The sequence below is a fragment of the Gorilla gorilla genome, chromosome 18 (genome assembly GCF_029281585.2).
Source record: "Gorilla gorilla gorilla isolate KB3781 chromosome 18, NHGRI_mGorGor1-v2.1_pri, whole genome shotgun sequence".
NCBI classification, from domain to species: Eukaryota; Metazoa; Chordata; class Mammalia; order Primates; family Hominidae; genus Gorilla; species Gorilla gorilla.
Window position 1 is genome coordinate 19,847,221 of NC_073242.2, and position 17,281 is coordinate 19,864,501.

The window sequence follows — 17,281 nt, forward strand, 5'->3', positions numbered from 1 at the left end:
AGCTCTAAGACTGCTCACAACCCAGTGTCTTTCTTTCTTTCCTAAGAAAGTCCATGGAGGGACAGAGAGACTCTGGATGGTTGTTGGACGACTGGAGAAGTTGGTAGCTCCGTCAGTAACAACCACAAAGCAATTAGGTTCCAGGTATGGAATAGATGATGCTGCCCCCACCTAGAGTCCTTGGCCTTGGTGTCACCATAACCACCCCATGTTCTATCCACAAGCCTAGCATGATCCTTTTTCCATGCCTTGTTCATGTTCTTTCTTCAATATGGCCACCTCTTTCCAATTCCTCCACCCCACTATCACCCCTTGACAAACTCCTACACATCTTTTGTGACTACACTCAAAGTCACCTCATCCCAGAAATCTTCCACAATTTTCCCAGTTTAAATGGCAACTCCCTCTGTGCTTCCTTAGTTCTTAGTTTATTTCTTATTTTTATAGTCATTATTCATATTTATGTCTTCTCCAGTCCCACAGAAGTTCTTAAAAGGCAGGGACTTGTGTTTTACTTATAAATACAAGTGCCTGGTTGATAATAATTTGTGCCCAGTTGATAATAATATTCCCTCATTCTTTTGTAATAGTCACACAATATTTGTTTTGTACCATGCAAGCACTGTGCTAGGCTTTGTAGTAGGTAAGTTTGTTCTGGAAGCTTTCCTGGAACCCACAGCCAACTTCAAGAAAAAGACCATCTAACAAAACTTGTGACAGAGTGTTCTGAGTGGTCCATACAGGGCAAGAGGAGGGAGACTGTCTCTGCAGGAGCTCAGGAAGAATTTTCCAAAGGAAATGCTCCAGGTGAGCTTTGAAATGTAAATATAAGTGGGGACTTTTCAGGCAGACGAGTGGGTGGACAGGAGAGGCTTTCTAGTTGGAGAAAGAAAGCTTGCACAAAGGCTGAAGATGAGAAACAGTGAAGTGAGGTTTGCATAGCATGAATGCAGGGTAGAATTTGTGCAGGGTGGCAGGGGATATGGCTGAGGGGTGGGTATTGAGGGGACAGGGTGTGAGAGATTCTGTATGTCCTACTGAAGGGTTTGGGTTTATTCTGTTAGGTGAGATGGAATGTCTACCCAGACTGGTAACCAGTCACTACCATCCCTGGGCAGAGCCTGGGCAGCCGTCTTTGTTGCAGGTGAGTCCACATCCCTTGGGCATGGCTGGTAGGACCAGGGATAAACATCTGCCCCAAATTGGACCAACCTCAAGTCTTCTCCCCATGACTTGTAATTGAAACTGAGGAAGAGTCAAGACATTCTCTTCTTGTGGCTAAGACTTGACATGTGAAATCACTTGGTAAACTCCCTTTTAGGCTTCTTATTGTGAGTGTTATAGGCTGAATTGTATCTCTGCAAAACTCAGATGTTGAAATCTTATTCCCTAGTCCTAACCTCAGGACATCTTTGGAGATGGGGTCTGTCTTTAAGGCAGTAATTAAATTAAGCCGGATCATTAGAGTGGGTCCTTACTCAATATGACTGATGTCCTGCTAAGAAGAGACTACGACACAGGTGCATGCAAAGGGAAGACCTTGTGAAGACACAGCGAGAAGGCGGTCACTTACAAGCCGAAGAGGAAGGTCTTAGAAGAAACCAACCCAGCAGACACCTTGACCTTAGACCTCTTTTTTGTGAGAAAATAAATTTCTGTTGCTTAAGCTTCCTAGTTTCAGTAGTTTGTATGACAGCCCTAGCAAACTAATACAGTGGGTCTCTGGCTAACATCTTAACCATGTGGCCATCTTGCTTGTGTCTCTGCTCAGCAGCCCTCAAAGGACAGCCCCTCCTGCTACCTCACATTCACAATGATAATATTCAGGCACCTGGTGGTGGGAGGTGGGGGCTGCTTTCCTCCCTAGTCTGGGTACAACTTGCCTGCTGCTCTCAAACTAATACATGCACACTGGACTCTGAGAAATGTTTGAGCAATTCTATGTTCAGGGTTAAGCCAGGTGTGGTGGCTCACACCTATAATCCCAGCATTTTGGGAAGCCGAGGTGGGAGAATCGCTTGAGTCCAGGAGTTGGAGGCCAGCCTGGGTGACATGGCAAGACTCCATCGCTCCAAAAAAAAAAAAAAAATTCAAGGTTTAGGTGTTAAGTACTGAACTATACAGTGTTGCGGACAGCTGGACCTTAGTTTGGTCATGTCCCGTGTGGATGCTTTCTCCTTGCCTAATGTTCTCCGTTTTCTCTTACCTTTCCCAAGCCCTGTCCATTCTACTCCTCCCTTCAGAGTACTCTTGCTCTCCCACCTTCCCACCCATTTAGGCATCCATATCCCACTCCAGCAAAATTGTAAAGTCTCCATACCCACCAGTCCTTTCTGGTATCTGGCAGATTTGCCAACCTCAGGATCTGACAGTCAAGAACTCTTCTCTTGCCCCTTGGTTACCGATGCCTGTTGAGGGCAGTTCCAACTCAGGCCAAGCTGGCCAAGCTGTGGGAACTGCTTTTGTCCTGTGGATAGATTGAAGCTTCTCCTTCTTCTCTGCATTTCTGCGGCTGGTTGTTCCCCAGAGTATTCAAAATGAAACTGATCTCATCCCATCACCCCAAGAATTAATTAATTTCCAAAACACATCCCTGCCACGCACTCATCCTTCTGATCTGCATGAGAATTTAATATTCCTCTTAGTAAGATGACTTTGCATTTATTTCTTGTAAGTTAATACCCTGGCCCTATTATGTTCTCATTTGCCCCTTTCTTGATGAGAGTTAAATCATTAAATCCACTTAACTTGGCAGGGAATGCTCACGCCAAGTTCCATTTGTGTTGGCGGGCTAACTGGTCTTGTTTTACTTCAGACTGTATGTATAAGCCTAGAAATGGTGAGATGGACATAGTTGACCTGCCCTGGGCACGAAGGGGCACAGAACACTGGGAAGAAAAAGAATAATGAAGTAGACATCCAAGAGAAACAGAAAGGAGTGATGGAGAGATGGAATATGTCCTGAGTTCTAGACAGTATTCTGTTTTGTTGTTGTTATTTGTTTCTGCAGCTTTCTTGTCCTTAGGTGGCCATGATAGATATTCCACTAATCCCAGATATACACTCCTCTTCCTATAGTAGTAGTTGAATCCCCAGTCTTCAGTGGGGTACATGGATGCCCAGATGAAAGACTACATTTTCCAGCTTCCCTTGCAGTTATGTGTGGCCATGAGGATGAATTCATGAGTGGCATTGATGTGTATGACTCCTGAGTTGTGCTCTTAAAGTGAAGTATTGCTTCCTTCATTCACCTTTCCCTCTTCCCGTGGGCTACATGGCAGATGTGTTAGTATTTCTTAGGCCACTCAGGTGAGAACAATCTCTAGGCATAGCAGAGCAAGAAGATGGAAGGATCCTGGGTCCTGGACAAAAGGGACTCCCCTCGCCAGCCCTCACCTGCTTACATCTAAACTATTACATGGGTGAGAAATAGCTAACTTATTTAAGCCACTATATATTTGGACTCTGTTACATCACAGGGATCTATATCCATCCTGATTTCTATAGGTGTTTTGTTTTGTTTTGTTTTGTTAAACACCATCTGTTTATCTCTTTCTACAATTCCTGAACTTAATCTAAAATCTAAAGTAAGAGAGCTCACCGCTCCTCTCTTGGTCACTCACTCCATAAAAGTGGTATAGCTGGAGCTACTACAGCCATTCTCCCACTGAGTGAAGGCCAATGGGAATGGGGAAGATGAGGGCAACACTCAGTGGGAAGGAGAAATGAAGAGAAATGGGAGCTAGAGGCACCCGACAGCATTTGAGCTCCTGGTTCCAGTGGTTCCTGAAGTAAATTGTACCTCACTCTCTCTGCAGTTTCCCGAAGTGGCTCACTAAATTCTGCCCTTTTGGGATGAGGCTCGTGGAGTTCTATTTCTTTTTTCTCCATGCTACCAGCAGTCCTTACTAACTCCCATAAGCTATCATAAATTCTCTCTGCCCTTATCTCTTCCTCCTGCTAAAGTTTGCTGTATTTCATTTTTATTTCTGGCTACTATTGAGTTCTAGAGTCTAAAGAAAGTTAGTGGTGGCTTTTAACAGGATGAGAGATGGGGTCAGTTTGCCTTTTAGGATGCTCACTTGAGGGTTCATGAAAGTTTTTATGTCATGAAGATTTGAATTCCCTGCAGCCAGGCATGAACAGAGAGGTCTCTGCAGGACCTAGTGTGGTTGCCTAAATTTCAAGCCTTCATCACTTCCAGAGTGATGCTTCTCGCACTCCCAAGATTCCTAAAGGCTCAGACCACAGCTGCTTCCCATTCCAAGAGTAACCTAAGAGTCCTTCTGAGGTTGATTAGGAGACGTGGGGATAAAAATTGGGTACGCATCTCAGAGGAAGACTTTGCACACATTTTCATTCAATAAAAGCTAATAAAGCAGGATGGTTAAGTAAAGTAACTTACTCAACCTCCCATGGCTTATAAATGGTAAGTAGTCTCAGACTTGAAAGCAGATCTAAGCCTTGGCTTCCTCATCTGTCAAATGGTGATAATAATCTCCATTTCACCAGATTACTGTGAGGCTTAATTGAAATAGTGTCCATTAAGTGATTGCCTTGGTAAGTTACCAGTAAATGGTAGCTGCAATTATTTTTATAATTATGATTATTACTAGACAACTCAATGGATGCTCAGGTCCTGGCCTTGGGAAGTTGGATCAGAGAGATGGGAGGCAGGGTTTTCATACTCCACAAGTCCATGCCTCTAATGCGAAGAGAGTCCTCTACACACTGAGCTCACTTTAGGCATCATCAGGACTGACAGGAGATCACAGAAAAGGAATCTTAAGGGAAATTGCACTTTGTAGACTTTCCCCCAGGACACAACCATTTCTCTTTCCTGTGGGAAGCAGATATTTGAGTTTTAGCTTTAGAGATGCCTTCTCCCTAAGGGGACCTTGGCTCTGCTTCTAGAGCAGAGGGGATGGGGAGAGGTCTCACATGTTTAGAGCTGCCTGCAGATTCCTTGAAGCTATAGCTGCTCCCCCTCTGTGTTGCACCCCATGGTCTTCTCTGCAGCTGGGCCCAGAGCAAAGCTTTAATTAATGCTAGAAGGACACCCACAGCTTCATTTAGATTCTTCCTGGAAGCAGAGGCAAAATCTCAGGTGCAGTGGGGGAGAATCTGCCCAGGGGTCACTCCTGTGCTGAAAACCTCTTGTGTTTCACATGGCCTTTAGGGAAAAGGCCAAAATCCTTAGCATGAAGGACATGGCACCATGTAACAGAAACTCCCACACAGTGGGCCATGGCGCACTGGTAAATTCAAACCCTTCATAAAAAGTCCTCCAAATTTGATCCATGTTTATATGGCAGCAGAAGCTAAGGCCCTCAAGGGGCATGTTTGAGAAATGTTTGATGGTCACTGTTAGGCAAATTTACAAGCTAAAGATGAATACTGAATTGTTTAGGAGAGGAAGAATTTTCAGAGGCAGTGTAAGAGAGACGGAAGATAGAAGGGCTGTTAGGAATGAGGAACTGGAGAAAAGGGGCAGAGGTGTTTAATGGAGCAAATCGAGGACGTTTCATTGTATGGTATGCAACTTAATCCTTCTTTCTATCCTGTCACTGAATCTGGTGGAAACTATCCACTTTTTATCAATAGGATGTGGAGTGAATTTATTTTGGGGGTCTGTTGAAGTGTTTACTTTGGCCTTCCCATGGGGGAAGGCCCAGCTTGAATGCTGCCCATGAGAGACCCCTTACACCTAGTTATGTTTGCAATTTATTTTTGCTGCAATTTAGAATAACATGACAACTATAGATATTCCAAGAGGAGTATTCCTCTGTAGGCATACTGCAACATCAGAGGGGAATAGCCTCAGATGTAAGCTCCATAAAAGCAAAGCATGTTGTCTGCTTTATTCACTGCTGTATTCCTAATGCCTAGAACAGTGCCTGGCATACAGCAGGTGCTGAATGAATAATGATTGTTCTGTGATCTGTTCTGTCTACCTCTCTTGCCTCTTTTCCCATCCTACTGCACATCTTCTATGCTTTAATACCACTGAAGTGCTTCCAGCTCTGGGATATGCCCCACTTTATAACTCATTGATTCATACATTCATTTGGCAAAAATACACTGATTTCCTGTTCTGTGCCAGGCATTGTGCTAGAAACTGGAGATACTTGGAAAGCAAAATGTAGAGTTATCTGACAGTCAGTGGAGAGAGCATCATTCCAATAATTACACACACACACACACACACACAGAATTTATACAAATATAAACCTGCAGGCTAGGACAAATGCCAAGAAGAACAATTGTGCTATAAGATTAGATTATAGTAGGATTTGTTCTGGATTGAGAAGGTGATATTTGATCTGAGTTCTGGAGGTCCACTAGCAACTAGAAGATTATCAGTGTGGCTAGAGTAGTTGAAAACATGTTTGTGTGTGTGAGGGTCATGTTCGGATATGAGATCAGATGGGTGGGCTGGGGCCAGGCCCTGCAGAATCTTGCAAGCCATATTAAATGTTTTGGTCTTTATCCTAGAAGCAATGGGGAGCCATTGAAGAGTTTTAAGTGAGGTGAAGGTGTTTGATATGATCAAATTTGCTTTATAAAAAGATCATTCTGGCTGCAGAGCTCTTTTGAACTCCCTGCCACTCGTTCCTACCCCACAAGCTTCCCCTACCCAGTCTGGGGCCATGCAATTACTTAGTCGGTGGTGAGGACAGCCACAGTAGGTGACTGAAATCTCAGCCATGTATTTATTGACTCTTGGCAGCTGTTCATAATGAACTCTCAGCTTCCCTAGGGGTGCTGAGTAGACTTGCCGAGAAGAAGAGGAAGGGGTGGGGAAACTGCAAGGGGATGGATATGGGGCTTGGTGTTCTGTTCTCACATCTGTCTCCCTCTATTGATGCCTGCTGCCATGATGATGTATTAGAATTCAATAAGCTTTGCTTGTCTTTTCCTAGAAAGGGAAAGGCTGGCAGGGGGAGAGGCAGGCCCCATGCCACAATGAAGGGGGAAGCAATTCAAATGAATCATTCTATTAACTAGCAGGGGGAATCCACGGCCAGTGTGAGGCCATTGCTATGTTATTAATCCCAGTTCTTACCCAGAATGTTTAACCTTGGTGATTCTAGTGGCAGTGAGATGTAAAACCCTAAGTTTAATAAGGCAGCTGGGCATCGCAATCTCTTCAATTCCAGGAACAAGGATGGAAAGTCTTTTGCTTCCTCTGCTTGGGATGTTGACTCCAGGGTGGAAACAAAGTCTCAGGAAAATGAGGGGGACTGGCAATGTGCATATCGATCTTACCGTCCTCTTGCTCAGGAACGCCTGTAATGATAATGATTTTTGCTGATGCAGGGCTTACCTTGCACTTGACTTATGCCCTTATACAGAGGACATTCAGTTCAATCAGAATTGCTCTTCCAAAGAGAAAGCTCCCTTTGTTGGGAAATCTTTTGGTTGGTGTTGAAGCTGAAGATTATTCTTGGAAACACCTGGGTGGATTTCCAGGGTTGTTCTGGGGAGGAGGGGAGAACAGGCGGGAAAGACAGTAAGTGATAGCATGGAGATAGCAATATGGTGGAAAGCTACTTGCTTTGTGATGTGACTCCTTCCCAAGATCCAGTGGCAAATTTCCCAGAGTTCTCAAAAATCACAAAAGGGTGGATGGGACTTGATTTCTCATAGATACTGGAGAGTAAGCAATCCTGGGTATTGGAGGGTGAAACCCAGGCAGTATGGGTAGGCTGACTTTGGTCATGTGTCCACCTCTGGACCTATCACAATGGCTGGGAGAATGTGACGCTCTGATTCACTTGGGCCTGTGGCTAGAAAAAGGGGTGACTGGCTCTGATTGGCTTGGATCTATGTCACATGCACTATGGCTGGAAAAGGAGGTGGGGCCTCATGAAAGCACACGGACTGAGAGCTGGGAAGGGTGCTTCACCCAGAGACAACAATTCTTTTTATTTATCTTTTATTTTCTTTTCTGTTTATCTTCTGCTTCTGTGTACTGTTTCTGTCTCCTGTTTCTTCATCCACTGCTTTTAATAGTAATCACAGCTACCCAAAACTGGGGCATATGCATCAGGCATTAATCCTCAAAATGACTCTATGAAGAAAGGACTTACTAACTTATTTATGTATAAGCAAATTGAGACACAGAGAGGGTACACAGCATGTCCAAAGTCATGTAGTTGGTACATGGCAAGGAGGTACCAGCAGGATTTGAAACCCAGGTTTGCGTGGCTTTCATGCCCACAGGCAGCCATGGCTGGACTATTCCTGCTTCTCCTCCCCTCTGCTTGGGGAGAAGCACATGTAAAACTCCCCCAGGAGACAGGATCTGATTGGGTTGGCTGGAGAATTCTCCAGTCCACCATGGAGAATTCTTGAGCCAAGACTCCTCATTGGCCCCCTTAGTTGAACTTGGATGGCTGCCTGGGACCTAGACCCTGATCTCTGGTCCAGACTCTTGTGGTCAGAGGGCAGCTTACATGACCCAAAGCCAAGGAACGTGAGTGGAAGAAACTGCCTGTGGTCATTTTCTTAGGACAGTGACACAGGCTCAAGAATTCCCCAATTTGGCCCAATTCAAGGACTGGACGACTTGATGTTTTCAGACCACAGAACATTAAAGCTGGTCTGGCACCCACATGTTAAAACTGAGACCCAAAAGAGGGGGCCTCACACAGCAAGTTTGCGATGGGAGGTCTCCGCATGTAGATTGTAGGGTTCTTTTCGCTATAAAGAACTGGCCTCCAGCCCCAGACCAGTAGAGAGAATTAGAAATGCCACCCTCAAACACTTGCCAACAAAAAGAAGGAGTTTGTTAACTTTCTCCTTTCCTACCTGGGCTCACTCTGTCCACTTTCTCGGAGTTTTTAAGAAAAGGCTGTTAAAAAAAAAAATCCAGTCTCATTCTGATGTTTTATTAATGGAGACGGCTGCTGTTTCAACAATTTTAATTAGGGCTGAATGTTACTGTATTCAAACCCCAGGGAGTGTCAAGGAAAGGGAGCCACTAAGCAAATCTAAGGATCAAATGAATAGATTAATTAAATATCACCGCGTAGGCAGCTCAAGGCATGCGGACCTGCAGCCCCTCCCTCCTGCCCGACATGTGGATGAGAAGGGGAGAGAAGCGAGGCAGGAACTGGTGGTGGGCTCCCGTAGGCGAGTGGCTCAAGGCGTATGTGTCAGTTTCAGTGTGACACCGGACACCAGTTTTGTTTTGTTTTCAGCCAAGGATTTGGTTTCCTTTGTTAAAGGCAAAACAAGCACGGAAATCCCCAATTGGGTCACTGCTTCCCCAACTTCCCGCTAAGACACAAAAAGTTGCAGCTCTTATTTCTAATGGATTCATTTTATTTAGCATTCACTTTATGCCAGGTTCTCTACTCAATGCTTTATGAAAATAGACTCATATAATCATCGCAGCAACTCTACGAGATAGGGAGTAGTATATCCCCATTTTATACAGGAGGAAATTGAGGCAGAAGGGGGTGAAATAATTTGCCCAAGGTTTCATGACTGCTGGGTGGCAAAACTAGAATCCAAGCCCTGGCTTTTAGTTCAATCCGTGTTACTAACCACTGCCTTCTCTGCCTCTTGGCATTGGTCACTGACTCTTCCTCTTGTAAGTCTAGGGCTGTAAGGTCCAGGCTTGATCTGTATCCTTAAGCCTCAACCTCCAGTGGGCACCTCATATCATCTGGCCAGCAATTGGACCTCAGCAGGACCAGAATCATAAATCCAGATGAACTTCCTACCTTGTATGGTTAAGAGGTCAGTCTGGTTCTTGATCACCCACCATGGAATCCAGGTTCTTTCACTTGCTAGCTGTGCGACCCTGGGCAAGTCACTTAACTTCCCTGTGCCTTAGTTTCTTTATCTGTAAAATAGAGGCAATGATAATAATAATAAAGAATAAATGAGTTACTATATGAAAATCCTTGAAACAGTATCTGGCATGTGGAAAGCACTATTTAAGAGTTTGATTTAGAATTATTGTTATGTTGTTTTATTTTTTATTTATTTTTTTGAGACGGAGTTTCACTCTGTCATCGAGGCTGGAGTACAGTGGCAATATCTTGTCTTAATGCAAACTCCATCTCCTGGGTTCAAGCGATTCTCCTGCCTCAACCTCTCAAGTAGCTGGGATTACAGGCATGCATCACCACATTCAGCTAATTTTTGTATTTTTAGTAGAGATGAGGTTTCGCCATGTTGGCCAAGCTGATCTCAAACTCCTGACCTCAAGTGATCCGCCCCCCTTGGCCTCCCAAAATGCTGGGATTACAGGTGTGAGCCACCACGTGCAGCCTATTGTTGTTATTTTTATGATATTATTATTACATTCTCCTTTCCAAAAGGCTTGAGATTCTTTCAGTCCCTGACCTGACGTTGATTTCTGTTTGCATGCCTGATTTACCCCTCAAACCTCAAGCTTGAGGGCTCAAACCTCAAGCTTCTGGCTCCAAACTTTGCCCTCTCAACTCTGTCTTGATGTAAACTTGCCCTTTTGCATCCTTGCTTCTTGGAAAGCACCTTTCCTGCTCTAGCCCAGCTCCTAACACCAAACACCTCACTGGAACCAAACACCTGTCCCCTCAGCCTCAGAATCAGCCCTGTCTGTGGCTCCAGTTGCTCTTACATGGATGAGGATCTTCTGGGTACCTAAAAGGGCTCTGTTTTTCATAATCATGAGAGTGATAATGATAAAAATAAAGCAAGCTCCATTTCTAACACCACTGGCAATCAGTCAACCGAACAAGAAATGTTAGCTGGAAACTTTAAAGATCCAGAAGTGATGGGGATATGAAGTTATAAGACAACCCTGCACTTCAGGATTAAAAAATACCATTTTGGCTGGGCGCAGTGGCTCATGCCTGTAATCCTAGCACTTTGGGAGGCCGAAGAGGGTGGATCACGAGGTCAAGAGATCGAGACCATCCTGGCCAACATGGTGAAACCCCGTCTCTACTAAAAATACAAAAATTAGCTGTACGTGGTGGCGTGCCTGTAGTCCCAGCTACTTGGGAGACTGAGGCAGGAGAATCACTTGAGATCGCACCACAGCACTCCAGCCTGGCGACAGAGCGAGACGCCATCTCAAAAAACAAAAACAAACAAACAAAAATCATTTTAGCCATTTTAAAGTGTACAACTCAATGGCATTAAGTGCACTCACAATGTTTTGAAATCATCATTACCATCTAGTTCTAGAACTTTTGGATCACTTCAGACAGAAACTCCATATAAATAAGCAGTCATTCCGACTCCCCCTCTTCTTAGCCCCCAACATCCATTAATAGTTGTCCGCCTCTATGGAGTTTAAGAAATTTAAATCTACTTGCAGAAACCAACAAAAGTTTGCTAACAGAAAGAGGCAGTGTGTACCAAATGCAAGAGCATAGCTTGGTGGTTAGTTTTGTGAACCCTAAAGCCAAACTGCCAGGGTTTAAATCCTGGCATTTCTGTTTATTACGGTGTGACCTTGGGCAGATTAATCTGCCTATCTGGGCTTCAGTCTTTCTATATATTGATATGGTTTGGCTGTGTCCTCACCCAAATCTCATCTTGAATTGTAGTTGCCATGTTCCCATAGTCCCAAATTATTAACCATTGCCTTCTCTACCTCTTGGCGCTGGTAACTGACTCCTTCCCCTTGAGAGTCCAGGGCCATAAGGTCCAGGCTTGATCTGAATCCTTCAGCCTCAACCTCCAGTAGGCCCCTCATGTCATCAGACAAGCAATTGGCCCTCAACCACGTGTGGTAGGAGGGAACCAGTGGGAAGTAACTGAATTATGGGGGTGGTTATCCCCATGTTGTTATCATAATAGTGAGTGAGTTCTCATGAGATCTGAAGATTTTATAAGGGCTTTTTCCTTTTTGGTCGGCACTTCTTCCTGCCACCCTGTGAAGAAAGTGCCTTTCTTCTCCTTTGCCTTCCGGCATGATTGTAAGTTTCCTGAGGCCTTTGCAGCCATGTGGAACTGCAAGTCAACTAAACCTCTTTTTTTGTTTTGTTTTAATAAATTACCCAGTCTTGAGTATTTCTTCATAGCAGTATGAGAATAGAATAAAACACATATAAAATAAAAAATGAGAGTTACAGAGTTCTATCCCTCATAGGCTAGTTGGGAAGTATGTAAACAGCTGAGAACCACACCTGGCTGTAGTAAGTGCTATGTAAGGATTTGCTGTTGTTACAGGCATGTATAATAAGTCCTGTGGCTTAGCTTATTGTAATTTTTTAAAGGGCAAGAACCATTTCTATCATGCCTAGCTGAGAATCCCCAGCATCTAGCATGATACCTGGCATTCAGTAGGTGCCTGGTAAATGTTTGTTGAATGACTGAATAGTAGTTTAGGAAAGATGGGAGATTACTGTGGGACATGACAGATTATTTGGGAACCCTACACTCAATGTCAAAAACATTCTGCAGCTATTTGGCAAACCTTATTAAGAACTACCTGAGAGCTGGACGTTGTGTGACCCACTACAGATAGAATGGAAAACCAAGTCTGTCACCAACGTAGATATGATGAAAATGATTATAATTTATCAAAACACCCAATGTTTGTCAAGCACTTAACAGGTGCCTGGCACTGTGTTGAAAACCTTACGTGCACTAATTCATTTAATTTTATTTATGACTCAACCTATGAGACAAAACCACTAGCACAATACAATAATAGCAATGAAAAAGCTATTTTTTTAAACAGAGCAAAATGTCAACAAGTGCAAATGAATCCTCTGACAATTAAGTCCATATGGGAGGTGGGGATGATGAGAACAGTTAGGTGAGGACAATCATGGACTTCTGATGAAACATCTGTATTTGTGATCCGGCCAGCCTGTTAATCATCTGGATATTTGCAGCCTGAGCTGTCAGTTGCTTTTGGTTTGCATTTTTCTTTTCTCATCCTTTAAAATTCACCTTCTACTCTGTTGTAGGACAGATCTTATCCCGCATGCTACCTTTTCTTGGCAATACAGGGGGATGGCAAAGAGAATGTCTGCAGATGCCTCAGCAAACCAGGTCCCTGGTCCCTGAGAGTAGGTGCTCTTGTCTGTGTCTTCAGGGCAGTGCTCACAGCTGGTTAATTGGATCCAGGACAGGGTTATGGAGGCAGGCGTCAAAGCACAATGACCTAAATCAAACCCAAGATTAATTAAAAAGTGTCCAAGTGGATTGAATATTTCATGACCTGAAGGCTGAAGTCAGGTCTCTTTGGGATAGAAATCAGACGAGAATGTGTGGTGGGGGTAGGGGTGGATTGGAAATAGAAGAAAAGTAAGGGGGGAGGAGGAGGGAGAAGAATGGGTGGAGGAGGAGGAGAGAGGAGGGAGAGAAAGGGCAGGCAGGAGGGAGGAAGGGAAGAATGACAATGAATATATGACTTCACGGAAATCAAACTAACTTCTCACCTTCATCATTAGATGTTCTCAGAGGGTGATGTACCTTTCATGGGGTTATTTTGAAAAGCTGATCTTTTCAATTATTCTGTGAGGGTAGGTAGAGTTCATTGCTGGTTCACAACTTCCCACACAAGGACCCTGGAGCCCAGAAAGGAACAACCTCCCCCAGCCCCCGAAGCTTGCTGGGATTCAGACGCAAACCCCAGTCTTCCACTTCATTGCAGAATTGGCAGGGAGCCAGGAGACACAGGACATTTCGCACCTTCCAAGCAACAGGTTCCCAGGATCTCGGGAGGCATTTCTTCCAGAAAGACATTTTTTTTTCCTGTTCCATTTCTCTACCAAGGAATTAGTTGGAAATGTGGATTTCCTTGGGAGACTGGGAAATTCTCTAGTCCCCCGAGTCTATCCTTGGGCTTCAGCTATATTATCTCTTGTTTCTGTGTCCCTGTGTCCATATGGATGGGTCTGATCACTGCTGTGTCCATCTGTCTTTCTGGGTATCTGTCATGTGTGGCCTTGTTCTTTGCCTATCTCAATACCTACTGTCAGCCCACCCCTCTCTCTGTCATTTCCCTCTGTATTTTCCCATCTCTCTGGCAGGTCTGCTCTGTTCATGGCCCACCCATGTTCACCACCTCTTTGCTTTTCTTTCTCACTGACTTCCCTCTCTTCTCCTCCTCTATCCTTATTTGCTGAAGTTCATGCACATTTTAAGCATCTTTGTGCCTTTCTTTGCCCTTCTCCTTCCTCTGACTTTTCTCCCCTCCCTTCTCCTGCTCCTGCCTCTTTCCTCTTTCCTTTCTCTCTTTCCTGTTCCATTATGGATGATTTGTTGGTGGCTCCAGTCAATTCCAATCGCTAAGTATCTCTAGATTCCCTGCTGTAAGCCAGCAGGTGAGCTGAGGGCCCCCTGGGAATACAGACCCAGCGGGTCACTCTCTGCAAGTGGCTCTTAGTCAGGTTTTAGCAACTTGATATAAACTTTTATTTTCCAATCAGCTTCAACTTGCAGGTGGCCTTGAGTGTGGCCACTGCCAGAAGGAATGGTAGGGATGACTGAGCCACAAAGTGAGAGGGGAGGCAGACAGCTGGTTGCCTCCACGGGCAGAGTGGTGCAGATGACTGTACTGGGCAGGTAGCGCTACAAAGAGGGTGGCACCTGCTCTTACTCCCCTGGGAAGTGGCCCTTAGCTGTTTAGTGGCTCTGCCATTCACCCTCATGGGTACAGTCCCACCACCTGTCTGTCCTTTCCAGGCTCTTTTCAGGGACTGCTCCGTTACATAATCAGTGTGCTCTGGAAGCCATAATTCCACAATTGGTGACTTCTCCAATGAAACACAAGACTGAGAAAGCCTCACGGCTCTAATTATTTTGCCAGCACTTTCTTCTGCATATCAATTTCCCTTCCCTGCACAATTCATATTCTATACATCTGGATGGCAAGGAGGATGCCTGGGGAAATTACATGGCTTTGCACATGAGATTTGTTAGAAGTCGGAAGAGAGACTATCTTATTTCACTTGATAATCTCTTATTTATGGGTTTGTTCTTTTCTTAATGTTAACGAGACTTACTATCTCCGTCTTGCAGTGACAGCTTTATCAGCATCTCTGTGGCTGCATTTCCATCTAGGTGGTGGAACTGTGTTCTAATTGCATTGGCATAAATAACAGGAAAACCCACTGATTGGGAATGTCTGCAAGCCCAAAGGCCTGGATTTTATACAATCTGCCTTTTCTTGTGGGCAGTGAATTTGCTAGATAGTCTAAGATCTAGAGCCTACCATTCTGTCCACTGCTGACAAGGTGGGATTTTATCAAACTCTTTTAATTTCTCTGGGTTCAGATTCTCTAGGTAGTAGCTCCTTCTTTTGAGGCAGCAGGTGCTGTCGGAGAGGTACAGGTTATGGAGTCACAATGACCTTGTTGGCTTCCTGGCTTTGTGGATTAATTGCTATGAACTTCCTCATCAGTAGGAGAAAACAAAATTTTTAAAAGAGCAATAGCATTTTTTAAGTCCTTGCAAATGCTCTATGTGTAGCATTTCATTAATTCTCATAAACACAAACATAGCTTTATTTTCTTAATAAATCTCAGAAGGAGAAATGGATTCATGGACATATACTCGTGTGTTCACTTTAATTCAGTAACGCATACTTTTGAAATATTTTATGATTGCATATTATAGTTCACAGTTAATGGTTGAAAACTCAAGCTGGGAAGGACTATGAAATTTATCCTAAGTTGTGTCCATGAAGGTAAAGAGCCAGACAGGGCTACTATAAAGGGCCATACATGTTGTGCACTTCTCAACTCCCAGGAGGATTCTTAACCTAAGACAGGGCTCAGCAAACTACAGCCCATGGGACAAATCCAACCTGTTTCTTTCCTTTTTTTTGAGACGGAGTCTTGCTCCGTCTCTGCACTGGCTGGAGTGCAGTGCCATGATCTCTGCTCACTACAACCTCCGCCTCCCAAGTTCAAATGATTCTCCTGCCTCAGTCTCCCGAGTAGCTGGGACTACAGGCGTGTGCCACCATGCCCAGCTAATTTTTTGTATTTTTAGTAGAGATGAGGTCTCACCGTGTTAGCCAGGATGGTCTTGATCTCCTGACCTCGTGATCCCTCCGCCTCGGCCTCCCAAAGTGCTGGGATTACAGGCCTGAGCCACTGCACTCAGCCCCAGCCTGTTTCTGTAATAAGGTTTTATTGGAACAACTTCATTCATTACTTTTTTGTCTATGGTTGCTTTTATGCAGCAGAGTTGAGTAGTTGCAACGAGATAGTATAGCCCACAAAGATGGAAATATTGACGATCTAGCTCTTTCCAGAAAAAATGTTTGCTACTCCTGATCTAGACGACAGTTTGAACTCTCTTAAGTTGTTCAACATGGCAGCTGTGGAGCCATGAATTGAATATGTACCTAGTTGAGCTCTGAGTGACTGACTGATTTCTACCCTACAGGTTAGCTATGAGAATTAATGAGATAGGAATCTCTTTCACAAATGTTTACACATGGGACCAAAGATACAGGGACAAGAATGGTCATTGCAGCATTATTTCTACTGGGAAAAATCTAGAAAGAATCCAAAAGTCCATCTCTAATGGATATGACTAAATAAACGAGGCTACAGTTATACAATGACAGATCATGTAGGTGTTAAAATGAATGAGGCAGACCCAAGTGTGCTGAAAGCTGTCTGTAGCAATCCACACAATCATACGTCTATATAATAATGTAAGCTCCATATCTACTGTGTTTTGTTACTCTAAAATGCCACTTATTGCAGGATGCACCATTATTTTATATGTCTATAAGAAGAAGAAAGTGGAAGGTTTATAATGCCTTTAACTGTAAAATGCAGCGTTATTTCGAGATTTTAAATTTTTAAAAAGTTGCATCCTAGAATAGGTGAAGACATAGTTTGCTAGCATATTAATTTAAGAATATGTGTATTTCTGACAATGTACAGAAAATATATATCAGTATGGTCATATATTAAAGAATATAGAGATTGTTGCCAAGGAATAAGTGGAACTGGGCTTGGGGATGAAGGGGAGCTTTCACTTTTTATTTTTTGTGCCTCTGAATTGTTTGAAAATTTTGCAGTGGGCATGTATTACTTATATAATTTTTAAAACATTTTTAAAATAAAAATTACTTAGATAATAACTATGACATGACTTACCGAGTACCTGGCACACAATTAGAGGATATCTAGTTTCATTCTCTTCTGTACTCTCTCTTTGGCCACCAAGAAGTCATTAAAAGAAGAGAGACAAAAATATTGGGAACATTTCCTAAACAAAAGGGGTATAACACATTTAAAGTGTCATTGGCTTCTTATTAAAGGTTTCTGTTTGGTCAACTTTTAAATTTTCCATT

The 17,281-nt window shown here is 43.7% G+C and overlaps 1 long non-coding RNA gene across 2 annotated transcripts in view; it reads right to left on the reverse strand.

Moving 5' to 3' along the window:
- Positions 1-7,296: 7,296 nt before the first annotated feature.
- Positions 7,297-17,281, reverse strand: part of LOC129527584 (uncharacterized) — a 40,524-nt gene continuing 30,539 nt past the window's right edge. The window contains exons 1-4 of one of the 2 annotated variants that reach the window (XR_008672575.2): positions 17,085-17,159; positions 9,735-9,856; positions 8,815-8,857; positions 7,297-7,480 (exon numbers count right to left, since the gene is read on the reverse strand). This is a non-coding gene — a long non-coding RNA (uncharacterized lncRNA). Of the gene's footprint in view, positions 7,481-8,814; positions 8,858-9,734; positions 9,857-17,084; positions 17,160-17,281 lie in introns of those variants that run through there. The other variant, XR_010131437.1, reaches the window with a different exon arrangement.